At 42.9% G+C, this 15,957-nt stretch overlaps 1 protein-coding gene across 4 annotated transcripts in view; it reads left to right on the forward strand.

Moving 5' to 3' along the window:
- The window catches only part of LOC126145599 (suppressor of lurcher protein 1-like), a 579,327-nt gene that overhangs the window by 522,175 nt on the left and 41,195 nt on the right, over positions 1 to 15,957 (forward strand). The gene's annotated exons all lie outside the window — the stretch shown is intronic.

The raw sequence follows: 15,957 nt of genomic DNA on the forward strand, positions 1-15,957 counted from the left end.
CTCATTTGGTTGTTGTGCATGCAAAGAACCAACGAACGCTATACTGCGAGTCACGATAGATGGCAGTTCGCACAGGACGAAGCACAGGCAGGGATTGCATTGTTGGCAGTTCCAAGCGGTACACCCAAACTCGCACTTCGAACTTGAGGAGAGAATGTTTAATGCGTATCATGTCTCTCGCTTGCTTATTTACGAGCGTTGGAACTTTAATAGTGGCAACTGTTTATTTATAGCTCGTACAAAAATAGATGCATGTTTCAAAGTTTTAATGAGCTTTAAACTAGTCATCAGCACTGTTTATAATTCGTTGCCAGCGATGTGGAAGTCGTAGGATACTCTTAGCATCCGGCCGCTGTGGCCGATCCGTTCTAGGCGCTTCAGTCCGGAACCGCGCTGCTGCTACAGTCGCAGGTTCAAATCATGCCTCGGACGTGGATGTGTGTGATGTCCTTAGGTTAGTTCGGTTTAAGTAGAACTAAGTCTAGGAAACTGATGACGTGAGATTTTAAGTCCCATAGTCCTCAGAGCCATATGAACCATTTTTGAACACTTAGCAGTGCCAGTTGTGTTGACAGTTCGAGCGGTGCAGTCTATTGCCCGACGAATTTCTAGCAATTCTGAAGCGAATGCCGTGAAATATTTCCTTCAGTTTATAAATCGAGTTGAACTTACAAGGGCTTAAGTCAGGGGAGTGCAGTAGGTGCTATAGCACTTAGCAGTCCCATCAGTCAAACAAATCAGTAACATGAAACTTCCTGGCAGATTAAAACTGTGTGCCCGACCGAGACTCGAACTCGGGACCTTTGCCTTTCGCGGGCAAGTGCTCTACCAACTGAGCTACCGAAGCACGACTCACGCCCGGTACTCACAGCTTTACTTCTGCCAGTAGCTGTGAGTACCGGGCGTGAGTCGTGCTTCGGTAGCTCAGTTGGTAGAGCACTTGCCCGCGAAAGGCAAAGGTCCCGAGTTCGAGTCTCGGTCGGGCACACAGTTTTAATCTGCCAGGAAGTTTCATATCAGCGCACACTCCGCTGCAGAGTGAAAATCTCATTCTGGAAATCAGTAACAGCTTGCACTGTACGTACTTGAGCACTGTCCTGCAAAATAATGGTCAGGTTCTGCAGAAAGTGTCATCACTTCTGTCTCTATGCTGTTCATTTTTGGAACACAACCTACGACCAGCTTAGCGACAAAAGTGATGACACTTTCTGCAGCTAAAGTTTCAAATGGCTATGAGAACTATGGGACTTAACATCTGAGATCATCAGTACCCTAGAACTTAGAACTACTTCAACCTAACTTACCTAAGGACATCACTCATATCCATGCCCGAGGCAGGATTCGAACCTGCGACCGTAGCGGTCGCGCGGTTCCAGACCGATGCACCTAGAACCACTCGGCCACACCGGCCGGCTTTCTGCAGCACCTGGCCATCATTTTGCAGGACGATGCTAAAGCACGTACAGTGCAAACTGTTACTGATTTGTTTAACTGATGGGGCTGCTAAGTGCTATACGACCTACTGCACTCACCTGACTTCAGCTCTCGTGGAGTTCAGTTCGGTTTCTAAACTGAACGAAACACTTCACTGCATTCGCTTCACAACTGCTACAAATTCGTCGGGCAATAGACCGCGCTGCTCGAACTGTCAACACAACTGGCACTGCTAAGAGTATCCTACGACTTCCACATCGCTGCCGACGGGTCACACACAACGCTGGTGACTACTTTGAAGCTCAGTAGAACTTTGAAAAACTTATATACAGGGCTATTACAAATGATTGAAGCGATTTCATAAATTCACTGTAGCTCCATTCATTGACATATGGTCACGACACACTACAGATACGTAGAAAAACTCATAAAGTTTTGTTCGGCTGAAGCCGCACTTCAGGTTTCTGCCGCCAGAGCGCTCGAGAGCGCAGTGAGACTAAATGGCGACAGGAGCCGAGAAACCGTATGTCGTGCTTGAAATGCACTCACATCAGTCAGTCATAACAGTGCAACGACACTTCAGGGCGAAGTTCAACAAAGATCCACCAACTGCTAACTCCATTCGGCGATGGTATGCGCAGTTTAAAGCTTCGGGATGCCTCTGTAAAGGGAAATCAACGGGTCGGCCTGCAGTGAGCGAAGAAACGGTTGAACGCGTGCGGCCAAGTTTCAGGCGTAGCCCGCGGAAGTTGACGAATAAAGCAAGCAGGGAGCTAAACGTACCACAGCCGACGGTTTGGAAAATCTTACGGAAAAGGCTAAAGCAGAAGCCTTACCGTTTACAATTGCTACAAGCCCTGACACCCGATGACAAAGTCAAACGCTTTGAATTTTCGGCGCGGTTGCAACAGCTCATGGAAGAGGATGCGTTCTGTGCGAAACTTGTTTTCAGTGATGAAGCAACATTTTTTCTTAATGGTGAAGTGAACAGACACAATGTGCGAATCTGGGCGGTAGAGAATCCTCACGCATTCGTCCAGCAAATTCGCAATTCACCAAAAGTTAACGTGTTTTGTGCAATCTCACGGTTTAAAGTTTACGGCCCCTTTTTCTTCTGCGAAAAAAACGTTACAGGACACGTGTATCTGGACATGCTGGAAAATTGGCTCATGCCACAACTGGAGACCGACAGCGCCGACTTCATCTTTCAACAGGATGGTGCTCCACCGCACTTCCATCATGATGTTCGGCATTTCTTAAACAGGAGATTGTAAAACCGATGGATCGGTCGTGGTGGAGATCATGATCAGCAATTCATGTCATGGCCTCCACGCTCTCCCGGCTTAACCCCATGCGATTTCTTTCTGTGGGGTTATGTTAAAGGTTCAGTGTTTAAACTTCCTCTACCAAGAAACGTGCCAGAACTGCGAGCTCGCATCAACGATGCTTTCGAACTCATTGATGGGGACATGCTGCGCCGAGTGTGGGAGGAACTTGATTATCGGCTTGATGTCTGCCGAATCACTAAAGGGGCACATATCGAACATTTGTGAATGCCTAAGAAACTTTTATAGTTTTTGTATGTGTGTGCAAAGCATTGTGAAAATATCTCAAATAATAAAGTTATTGTAGAGCTGTGAAATCGCTTCAATCATTTGTAATAACCCTGTATTTTGTGCGAGCTGTAAATATTAACTATAAACTATAAATATGAACTATAAACTATTAAAGTTCCAACCCTCGTAGAATTTATCGCTTACCATCACCATAATTGATAACAATTCGCAACAAACAGATTAAAAATTCATTACATAACTATCTACGATCACGTGTAATATTAGCACTGGCTACGATATTCACAGCAGAGTGCTCGTAACATTGCTGTCTGTTCATTTACTGTTGGGGAATGCGTCACGGAGGTGCGTAGAACAGAACGCCATCGTTCGTTGCTCCAACTATAATGTCCAATAACTATGCTGCCCAATCAGCGCACTAGGTCAGATGCGCGAAATTCATCCAACTAATCAGATGAATTGGAACGGTCTTCACATCTCACAAAGAGGAAGTTACCCAAGTGAACTTTTTTAAAAATCACGAACGCTTCCAAGTGCATCTTCACGTCAATCCTCACACCAAGACGCCTTACCCTCCATCACTCCCCACCGTCCCTTTACCACAAACTTCTCTCCAAACTATTTTTTCTCCATGATGTTCGGATCTTTCTCATAATTATACCTCATCCTCAGTATCAACCACCGGCTAGAGACTGAAGTAGAATTCATTTTTGAAGAGCGTTTCATGCCGTTTATTCGTGGTACACGTTTAATGCTCATCTTTCCGCTGTAATTATAACCACTTAAGTATTGCTTGGAACGGAAAACATTCTGCTAAACCTAGCACATTGACGAACAGATTTAAGAATTCCGTAGATAATTTCTCGTGAAACTCTAGCTCCTGAGTGTGCTGTAATTTCTAAGGACAGCTAAGACCAAGAAGTTATATTTTGATCAAATTGCACTGACCTTCCACGAAATTTTCCAGTCCATCATCCATCGCCATTGCCATCACACTTTGTAGCACCTTGAAAACAAGTGACACTTCACTCCCTTTGTAACTTGCTGGAGTCGGTTCCATAACTCTGCTCTGCAAATAAGGGTGATGCTGGCATATTTGTAGCATAGTAACGTAAAGATTTCGCCCACGACGCGTGTGGAATTGTTGATATACTGTGCTGATTTTCGAAATCTTTAAATCACAAATCTCTTTTTTCCCATCTAAACCTGTATAGTTAGCATTATTCCTGTTCACTGAGCCCCTGAAGTATATGAAATATGAGAGATGACTCAAAGTTACATGTAATTATTATTCGAAAAGGCAGTGAGATTGGATGTTGACCCCTTCTTTAGTCTGCCAAGTACAGCCACCATGAGTCTTTTACTCTGCATGCAAGTGTGAGCATTACGAAACTTGGAAACATAAAGACTCTGTCTGAAATACATACTTTTCTCTCCAACACTGAAAAGAGACTTTGAAGAGGACTTCAGAAAAGTGTATGGATCTTGATCCAATGGTAACAGGACAATAGCGTAGACCACAGTCCTTCCACAATGAGAGGAGGCGCCTCAACCGTCTGCCCTATTGTACCAAATGGAAGCAAACAAAGTAACTCTGATACTGTTCGAGGATTTGTTATTATGACTAGCATGTTCATGTGCTTAACATATTGACCATGCTCGCTGATAAATGTTATAATGCCATTTCATGCAGACAATATTGCATGTTTAATTACATGTGGACTTACCGCAGTGCAAGACCGTGTTGCACCTTATCCTATGTCTTCGGGAGCTATCGCTACGTTTTCGTAAACCTTTTAATTTAAATGTGGTGAGCTTAGAGGCTGATCGATCGTAAGATGAGGAAATCTACTGTTACGGAAGTCAGTCAAGAAAGGGGGGGGGGGGGTGGGCAGATGTCGACGGCGGTACCACATGGATTGTCTTTTGTACAGTGGAATGATTTCTAATAACAGCAGCAAGGTATCCACTAAGAACTGTACATATACATTATATGCCTATTTAAATTCGCATCAGTAAAACGCATCCAGTAATACAATTCTTGAAGAGCCGCACCAGAAACTTATAAGTCAAGGTCATTTTTTATCACTGTCTTTTAGCCACCACGAGTGTTGAACTCAACAGCAGTGCACGCTGCATAAACTGATTCGCCAGTGGTCTGTAAGCGATTCATCTACTGTACACACAACCTTGAATACAAATGTCTCATAACTTTTCAGTTCTTGTTGACGTAATTCGGAGAACTGTAACCGATTTAGAAAGTCATTGTCTTGTAGCTGTTAAGGGAGCGAAATGAGAAGTTTCAGACGCATTGGAAGGTAGTACCCGCAGAATCTTCCTTTGACAGATTCCAGTTGCACAACCTCGTAGTGATATGTGGACTGTGTGTTACCCCTCTTAAAATATTAGTTGTATTTCTCTCAACCGTTGCTATTCTTCACTTTTATTTTATTTTTTATATACGCTTTAAGTTCCATGGGACCAAATTGAAGAGCAAATCTCCAAGGTGATGGAACGTGTCAGTACATGAAATTACTACATAAAAGTAATAACAGATAAAAATAAAATATTAATAAACCCGAAAAATGTCAAGCAATACGTTTAAGTAAACGCAATCAACAATACAACAAGAACCAGCTTAATTTTTCAAGAAATTACTCAACAGAATAGAAGGACTTACCCATGAGGAAACTCATCAGTTTCAATTAGAAAGCGCATGGGTAACTGCTAAGATATTTGATTCTAATGGTAGCTTATTGAAAATGCATGCAGCAGTATATTCCACACCTTTCTGCATAAGAGTTAAGGAAGTCCGATCCAAAAGCGGGTTTGATTTCTGCCGAGTATTAACTGAGTGAAAGTCGCTTATTCACGGGAATAAGCTAATATTGTTAACAAGAAATGACAGTAAGGAATATATATATATATATATATATATATATATATATATATATATATAGAGAGAGAGAGAGAGAGAGAGAGAGAGAGAGAGAGAGAGAGAGAGAGAGAGGGAGAGAGAGGGAGAGAGAGAGGAGGGGAGGGGAGGGGCAATGTGAAAATACCCAGACTCGTGAACAGGGCTCGACAAGAGGTTCGTGAACTTACATCACTTATTGCCCGAAACGCCCTTTTCTGTGCCAAAAACATCCTTTAAGAATGGGGAGAGTTACCCCAGAATATAATACCATAAATATAATACCATACGACAAAGCGAATGAAAATAATAAAAGTAGACTAATTTTCGTGTCGAACGATCATTCACTTCAGATACCGTTCGGATAGTAAAAACGGCAGCATTAAGTCTTTGAACAAGAAACTGAACGTGGGCTTTCCATGACAGTTTACAATTTATCTGAACACCTAGAAATTTGAACTGTTCAGTTTCACTAATCATATGCCCATTCTGTGAAATTAAAACGTCAGGTTTTATTGAATTCTGTGTCTGAAACTGTAAAAACTGAGTCTTACTGTGATTTAGCGTTAGTTTATTTTCTACAAGACATTATCTTATGTCATGAACTGCACTATTTGAAACCGAGCTAATGTTGCACACAACATCCTTTACTACCTAGCGTCATCAGCAATCATAAATATTTTAATGTTACCTGTGATACTAGAGGGCAGCACATCATTTATATAAATAAGGAACAGGAGTGTCCTCAACACTGATGCCTGGGGCACCCCCCCCCCCCCACATGACCGTACCCCACATCACGGCCATTCTCAACCATGTGAATATAGGATTTTCAGTTGTTAAACGACTTCTAAAGCAGTACTGTACGTTCGATAGCAAATCGTGTGATATAAAATGATCAATAATCCTTACATACACAATCTTATCAATAACTTTAGCAAACACTGACGGCATAGAAATAGGTCTAAGATTATCTACATGATCCCTTTCTCCCTTTTTATAAAGCGGCTTCACCACTGGGTACTTTAATCGTTCAGGAAACTGACCATTCCTAAAGGAAAAATTACAAATATGGCTAAATACAGGGCTAACATGTGCATCACAGTACTTTAATATTCTGCTAGGCACTCCATCATATCCATCAGAGTCCTTAGTCTTCAGTGATTTAATTATTGACTCAATCTCCCCCTTCTCTGTACCATAGAGGAGTATTTCAGACGTCTACCTTGGAAAGGCATTTGCCTAGAAAGTTATATGATTTCCTGTAGAAACTAAATTTTTATTTGATTCACGAACAATGCTCTGAAAATGATTGTTAAATACTGTACATATATCTGATTTATCAGTAACAGAAATATTTTCACTACGAACTGACTTTATATCGTCGACCTTCTGCTGCTGACCATACACTTCCTATATAACTGACCATATAGGTTTAACTTTATCGTGTGAATTAGCTATTCCATTTGCATACCAGATACTCTTTGCCTACCAAATAACATTTTAAGCACTTTACAATACTGTTTGTAATGGGCTACTGTAGGTTCATTGTTACTACTTCTAATATTTTGATATAATTCCCACTTCGTTCTACATATCGTTATCCCACTAGTCGGCCACCCAGGTTGTCTTTTACTGCTAGTACCCCGTTTAAAACGTATTAATGGAAAGCAACTCTCAAAGAGCATGATAAATGTACTGTATTAAGTAAAGTAACGTCCCGCCACTGTTGTTCCTTGACAAGTGTGAGAAACACTCTATTGCCATTGGATTAACTTTCCTACATAGTTTGCAATTGTATGTGACATTTGTTTGACTACAAAAGCGTTTTAGTGTTAAAATTTGTGCATCATGGTCTGAAAGGCTATTCACCATTTTACTAACAGAATTCACATCCAGTAATGAAGAATGAATAAAGTTATTGTCTGCGGCTCTGATACTGTTTCCTTGCACCCTAGTTGGAAAAAGCACAGTCTGCAGTAGATCACATGAATTTACGAGAGCTACCAACATCCTTTTTCTTGCATCACCATATACAAAATTTATATTGAAGTCACCACGTATAACTAATTTCCTATAAAGTGAATCAAGAACCCTCTCTAGCTTAAGCAGAAATGCTCTGAAGTCAGAGTTAGGGGACCTATAAACAACAACAATTAGAAGTTTAGTTTCACTAAATTCAACTGCCCCTGCACAACATTCAATTATCTGTTCACTGCAGTGCCATGATACGTCTGTGGACTCAAATGGAATACTGTTTTTTACATACATGGCCACTCCCCCACCCTGGAAGAAACTCCTAGAAAAACAGCCAGCTAATCTGTATCCTGGTAAAGGAAGCCTCTGAATTGTAAAATTATTTAAGAGGTGTTTAGATAAACCAATAATTTCAGAGTCAACATCTACAAGCAGTTCACTGACTTTATCTCTAATACCTCTTATATTTTGATGAGATATGCTAAATCCTTCTCTACTTGGAAACATGGAAACATGACGAACTCTGAAGGTGAGTATACCTGTGCCCACCACCACCCACTACACTGTCACCTGTAAGCTTTGCCAGCAGCTCCTTCCCAAACCTATCGAGGTGTAGGCCATGCCTAGTGAAACCCGATCTACTGATAGACTCAACTGGCACCACTGAAATGTGACCCATGCCCTCTGCCATCGGTGCCCTCTCTAGCCCCATGTTAACGCCCCTAACAGCCGCATTAAGATGAGACCGGTTATGACGCTGAAACAGTTGCACGAAACGCACATTAGTGTCACCAGTTTGAGTAGCCATCTTTAGCTGGTCACCACCAACATCATATTCCCCGTCTCTATTAAGACTGTTCTCTGCTCCACCAACTATCACTAGCTGATCCTCCTTCGTAAGATTCCTACATAACTCCTCTATGCTGTCAGTCACCTGAGCCAACTCTGCACTAGGCTTCACAATGCTGGTACTCACTCCCCAACACTTCCTGCAACTGCTGGTCCACACCTCTACCGAGCGAACTACCTAGCAGCAGAACCTTCTTCTTTCTGTTAGACTTTGCAACTGACCAAGGCCTCCTAACTGCTGAGGACTACTGCATGTTCCCTACATCTACAGCTACAAGAACCTCCTTTTCACTCATCACTGACAGCTGGTCAAATTTGTTGCATGAACCCAAAGTATAAGTATCTGAATACCTCCTCCTCCTATCTGCCTTCTTGCCAAACATTCAGTTTCTGTAATTTACCACGACATTTGCGAACAAGATTCAAGACGGCTTGGGACAAGTAGTATATCTTTCTCCACTTTCTCGACTATGGCATGCACTGTGAAAATCTAAATGGCTTCATGAGCGAGCAGTCTATTCGCTAGAACAGTAGATCACTGATGACTACCTGAAGCGCGCAGATAGATACATAAAATGTACTTGAGTTAGTGTTGGTTTAGAGTTTGCACTCTATGGCATACATATGTGGGATCCCTTCCGGTGACAGTGGAAGTGTAATTTGGGAAGCTATTATTTTGCATTCACAGTTACTGAAAGAATCGCAACACCAAAAACATTTAATGTGAAGTAATGAAATTTCGGGAAAACAATTTTGTGGGAAATATTCTTAAGTGATTAACACCGCAAGATCACAGGTTAACGTGCGAGCAAAGAAATTGCAAATGTAATATGCGGGTACATTAATGAACCTTGTAACTACCAGAATTTGAACGCAAGCATGCAAACTTGCATGCATTGTGTTGTGTAGGTGCCGGATGTCCGTTTGTGGGCTTGAGTTCCATGCTTGTTCCACATGGTCGGTCAGTACAGAGATGGTTAACGCTGTTTGTGGATGACGCTATAGTTTTCGTCCGATGATGTCCCACATGTGCTCAATCGGAGATAGATCTGATGATCCAGCAGGTCAAGGCAGCATGTCATCACTCTGTAGAGCATGTTGGGTTACAATAGCGGTTTGTGAGTGAGTACTGTCCTGTTAGAATTCACCCGTTGGAATGCTGCACATGAATCGCAGCACTACAGGTCGAATCACCAGACTGGCATACAATTTTGCGGTCAGGGTGAGCAGGATAACCACAAGAGTGCTCCTGCTGTCTTACAAAATCACACTTCCGACTATAACTCCAGGGCTAGGTCTAATGTGTCTTTACGCAGACAGATTGCGTGCTGATCCTCAGCTGGCCTCCTCCTAACAACCACAAGGACACCACTAGCACAGAGACCCTCCCCTCCAGTGCGCTCTCGCTTCACACCATTGAAGTAGCAGATGATAGTTGTTCGGGGCCAGTGGAGTGAACGCGGCAGGGTGCCTGACTAAGATCTGTTCCTGAAGTAACCGATCTATAACAGTTCTTTGTGTCACTTTGGTTCCAACTGATGCTCAGATTGCTGCTGCAGATGCAGTACGGTAACACAAAGCCATGTGACCAGTCTATCAGTAGTTTCAAGGGGCCGTCCTGAGCCCAGTGGTCTTGGAATTGCAAATTCTCGTGACCACTGCTGCCGTAAGTCATGTGCAGAGGCTACGATCCTACAAAGTCTTTCTGCAATATCGCAATAGGAACATACAGCCCTCTCGTAGCTCTGTTACACGACCTTGTTCAAACTCCGTGAGATGTTTATAAGGGTCTACTTGTCCCACAAAAAGACGTTCTTGACTCACATCAACTCGCAATGCCCAATCTGAAAGGTAACTAATGTTCCCGATCGTTACAAAAAGCGTGAATTTATAGCAAATCTTATTTGCATACTAATAGTGGTGCTATTAGCGCCACTGTTATGTGACTGGCGAGAGATCTGAATCGACTCATTTTTCAAATGTAGAACTACGCCTACCAACTTTCGTTTACGTCGCACAACTCCTTCTTTGGTTCAAATGGTTCTGAGCACTACGGGACTTAGCATCTGAGGTCATCAGTCCCCTAGACTTAGAACTACTTAAACCGAACTAACCTAAGAACAGCACACACATCTATGCCCGAGGCAGGATTCGAACCTGCCACCGTAGCAGCAGCGCGCTGCCCAACTGACGCGCCTAGAAACGCTCGGCCGCAACGGCTGGCCCCTTCTTTGGTTGCGATTTTATTTTCTGTCTGTGTATTTCCTCATGTACTACCCTGGTTATTTCGTTAAATTAGCCATCGTATATGGTGTGTGCATTTGCACGTCTATCACACCACTCGGGTTATTTGTATCTCACATTATAAGTGTTGTTCCTGAGATATATGTTTTTCGCCCGATTACAAAGCTACCTTCGTACGCCTTTCCCAATACCACAGAAAAAGTGTATTGCTGCATTAAGGGAAGTCGGTTTCATAAACAGGCAGTTGCATATATTAAAATGTACTTGCATACTTCAAAATATTTGCCGACGACTCAGCACTACAATTTGTTGAACTCCTTCCCCCCTTGATAAACACTGTCTCAGAAAAATGTGAAGCACTGTGAGGAAACGGAGGTGAAGAGATCATACTTCACGGTTCGAGAGGGTATGTGATGTTACTTCGGTGAGTACAAAGCCCAGCCAAATTTAGAACGTATTTGGCAGTATGAGGCTATTTATCAGTATGACGTAGCACTGTCTGTTTGGAATACATTCATTGAGTTGTGAATTGTATCATTAAGCCATTGGACAGTGACCTGTGGCAAGCTGTCTCACACTTATTGCAACTAGTCTTTGATATCTTGCATACTGGCTGTGGGACAGAGTTGATGATCTAGCCGGTTCTCAAACATATTCTGTAGAGTACAGATGTGGCGCTCTTGCTGACTACGAGAGTACCTCAAATCACGCAGACAGTTCTTTGAGATACATGCCATGAGTGGAGTATCATTGTCCTGTTGAAAATGGCACCATTAAAAGTATCAAATGGGTCGTAATAAATGAGGGCACAGAATGTAGTGTCCAGCATTCGGCAGAAAAGAACTAACAGTCAAGATTGAACACATTTTATTCAAAACGACACCATTAAAAGTATCAAATGGGTCGTAATAAATGAGGACAGAGAATGAAGTGTCCTGCATTCGGCAGGAAAGAACTAATAATCAAGATTGAACACACTTTATTATAACTAAAACGCCTTCTTGGTGTGCGCTAATTTCCAAACGCAAGAACAACAATAAGCACAGCAACTCTTGTGGTGGCAAAAGCGAGATGAGAGCACGAGACAATGAAAAGAAAATAATAACCAAAATACTATTCTACACAATTACAAAAATACAACTTTCTACTGAATACTACGGTGAGTGTCTACTCTACTAGAGCCGGCGTAGTGTTTATGCATCCACTGGCGATGTTTCAATCTGAGCTCTTGAAGGGATTTCGGCAGCCAACCTTACTTGTCTGTTGTGCGGGCCCTCTAACTGAAAAGGAACCGCTACGACATTCCTCCCCTGGAAAAAAGATGCACAGCACTGCAGATGCCCGTAGGAGTAGAGGCATCCTGGTCGACGGCCATAGGTTCGTGGTTAGGCAGGGCGGGCGGCGGCGACGGGGCAGAGACAGCTGGCGGTGGAGGGAGTGGCTGAAGTAGAAGCAGAAGCGAAAGTGGAGGTTCTGTCACAGGGCAGCCGTCGACAAGCACTGGCAGCTCCCAAGGGGCGGTGTGGTCTACAAATGGGGGAGGAGCTGGCTGAGGTGCCGGCTGGCGGCGGAACCATCGGCCCACCGGAGAGACGCCATCGCTTGGCCGCAGAGCTTGGTAATGATGCCAGACGTCCAGCGCGCCCACGGATGAGAGAAGATCTGCACCCAGACCTCCTCCTCAGTGCGGAAGGAGTGCGCCGGAGTGCGGACGGGAGGGTGAGGGTGACAAGTCTCGGGAACAAGGACAGATAAGGAAGAGTGGAATGGTCGACTGTTAAATATCTCCGCTGGATATTTACCAGCATGGGGGATGGGTGGTTTTTTTTTGGTCATCAGTCTACTGACTGGTTTGATGCGGCCCGCCACGAATTCCTTTCCTGTGCTAACCTCTTCATCTCAGAGTAGCACTTGCAACCTACGTCCTCAATTATTTGCTTGACGTATTCCAATCTCTGTCTTCCTCTATAGTTTTTGCCCTCTACGGCTCCCTCTAGTTCCATAGAAGTCATTCCCTCATGTCTTAGCAGATGTCCTATCATCCTGTTCCTTCTCCTTATCAGTGTTTTCCACACAGTCCTTCCCTCTCTGATTCTGCGTAGAACTCATTCCTTACCTTATCAGTCCACCTAATTTTCAACATTCGTCTATAGCACCACATCTCAAATGCTTCGATTCTCTTCTGTTCCGGTTTTCCCACAGTCCATGTTTCACTACCATACAATGCTGTACTCCAGACGTACATCCTCAGAAATTTCTTCCTCAAATTAAGGCCGGTATTTGATATTAGTAGACTTCTCTTGGCCAGAAATGCCTTTTTTGCCATAGCGAGTCTGCTTTTGATGTCCTCCTTGCTCCGTCCGTCATTAGTTATTTTACTGCCTAGGTAACTGAATTCCTTAACTTCATTGACGTCGTGACCAACAATCCTGATGTTAAATTTCTCGCTGTTCTCATTCCTACTACTTCTCATTACCTTCGTCTTTCTCAGATTTACTCTCACACCATATTGTGTACTCATTAGACTGTTCATTCCGTTCAGCAGATCATTTAATTCTTCTTCACTTTCACTCAGGATAGCAATGTCATCAGCGAATCGTATCATTGATATCCTTTCACCTTGTATTTTAATTCCACTCCTGAACCTTTCTTTTATTTCCATCATTGCTTCCTCGATGTACAGATTGAAGAGTAGGGGCGAAAGGCTACAGCCTTGTCTTACACCCTTCTTAATACGAGCACTTCGTTCTTGATCGTCCACTCTTATTATTCCCTCTTGGTTGTTGTACATATTGTAGATGACCCGTCTCTCCCTATAGCTTACCACTACTTTTTTCAGAATATCGAACAGCTTGCACCATTTTATATTGTCGAACGCTTTTTCCAGGTCGACAAATCCTATGAAAGTGTCTTGATTTTTCTTTAGCCTTGCTTCCATTATTAGCCGTAACGTTAGAATTGCCTCTCTCGTCACTTTACTTTTCCTAAAGCCAAACTGATCGTCACCTAGCGCATTCTCAATTTTCTTTTCCATTCTTCTGTATATTATTCTTGTAAGCAGCTTCGTTGCATGAGCTTTTAAGCTGATTGTGCGATAATTCTCGCACTTGTCAGCTCTTGCCGTCTTCGGAATTGTGTGGATGATGCTTTTCCGAAAGTCAGATGGTATATCGCCAGACTCTACACACCAACGTGAATAGTCGTTTTGTTGCCACTTCCCCCAATGATTTTAGAAATTCTGATGGATTGTTATCTATCGCTTCTGCCTTATTTGACCGTAAGTCCTCCAAAGCTCTTTGTAATTTCGATTCTAATAATGGATCCCCTATCTCTTCTAAATCGACTCCTGTTTCTTCTTCTATCACATCAGGCAAATCTGTATCCTCGTAGAGGCTTTCAATGTATTCTTTCCACCTATCTGCTCTCTCCTCTGCATTTAACAGTGGAATTCCCGTTGCACTCTTAATGTTACCACCGTTGCTTTTATGTCACCAAAGGTTGTTTCGACTTTCCTGTATGCTGAGTCTGTCCTTCCGACAATCATATCTTTATCGATGTCTTCACATTTTTCCTGCAGCCATTTCGTCTTACCTTCCTTGCACTTCCTATTTATTTCATTCCTCAGCGACTTGTATTTCTGTATTCCTCATTTTCCCGGAACATGTTTGTACTTCCTCCTTTCATCAATCAGCTGAAGTATTTCTTCTGTTACCCATGGTTTCTTCGCAGCTACCTTCTTTGTACCTATGTTTTCCTTCCCAACTTCTGTGATGGCCCTTTTTAGAGATGTCCATTCTTCTTCAAGTGTACTGCCTACTGCGCTATTCCTTATTGCTGCATCTATAGCGTTAGAGAACTTCAAACGTATCTCGTCATTTCTTAGTACTTCCGTATCCCACTTCTTTGCGTATTGATTCTTCCTGACTAATGTCTTGAACGTCAGCCTACTCTTCATCACTACTATATTGTGATCTGAGTCTATATCTGCTCCTGGGTACAATCCAGTATCTGATTACGGAATCTCTGTCTGACCATGATGTAAAATAATTGAAATCTTCCCGTATCTCTCGGCCTTTTCCAAGTATACCTCCTCCTCTTGTGATTCTTGAACAGGGTATTCGCTATTACTAGCTGAAACTTGTTACATAACTCAATTAGTCTTTCTCCTCTTTCATTCCTTGTCCCAAGCCCATATTCTCCTGTAACCTTTTCTTCTACTCCTTCCCCTACAACTGCATTCCAGTCGCCCATGACTATTAGATTTTCGTCCCCCTTTACATACTACATTACCCCTTCAATATCCTCATACATTTTCTCTATCTGTTCATCTTCAGCTTGCGGCGTCGACATGTATACCTGAACTATCGTTGTCGGTGTTGGTCTGCTGTCGATTCTGATTAGAACAACCCGGTCACTGAACTGTTCACAGTAACACACCCTCTGCTCTACCTTCCTATTCATAACGAATCTTACACCTGTTATACCATTTTCTGCTGCTGTTGATATTACCCGATACTCATCTGACCAGAAATCCTTGTCTTCCTTCCACTTCACTTCACTGACCCCTACTATATCTAGATGGGTCGTATGTAGCAAAAAAAAAAAAAAAAAAAAAAAAAAAAGAAGCACAACCTCCTCCAGCGGATGACGGCTCAGCACCTTATTGAGCTGGGTCTTGAATGTCCTCACAAAACGTTCTGCCCGGCCGTTTGACGTAGGGTGAAACAGGGAGGTATGGACGAGAGATTTGTATTGGCAGTACAGAACTGCTTAACTCGGTCGAAGTAAACTGTGAACTGTTGCCCGTACGATCATTTTGGGGAGTCCCTGGAGAATTTTGATAGTCTCAGCAGAAGTAGTGCTCATAATGCGGGATACGTAAGGGTATCCCGATCCAGAATCGATCAGGATGAGGCACTGGGAACCATGAAACCGCCCTACGAAATACAAGTGGAGGCATTCCCA

The sequence above is a fragment of the Schistocerca cancellata genome, chromosome 2 (genome assembly GCF_023864275.1).
Source record: "Schistocerca cancellata isolate TAMUIC-IGC-003103 chromosome 2, iqSchCanc2.1, whole genome shotgun sequence".
Classification (NCBI taxonomy): Eukaryota; Metazoa; Arthropoda; class Insecta; order Orthoptera; family Acrididae; genus Schistocerca; species Schistocerca cancellata.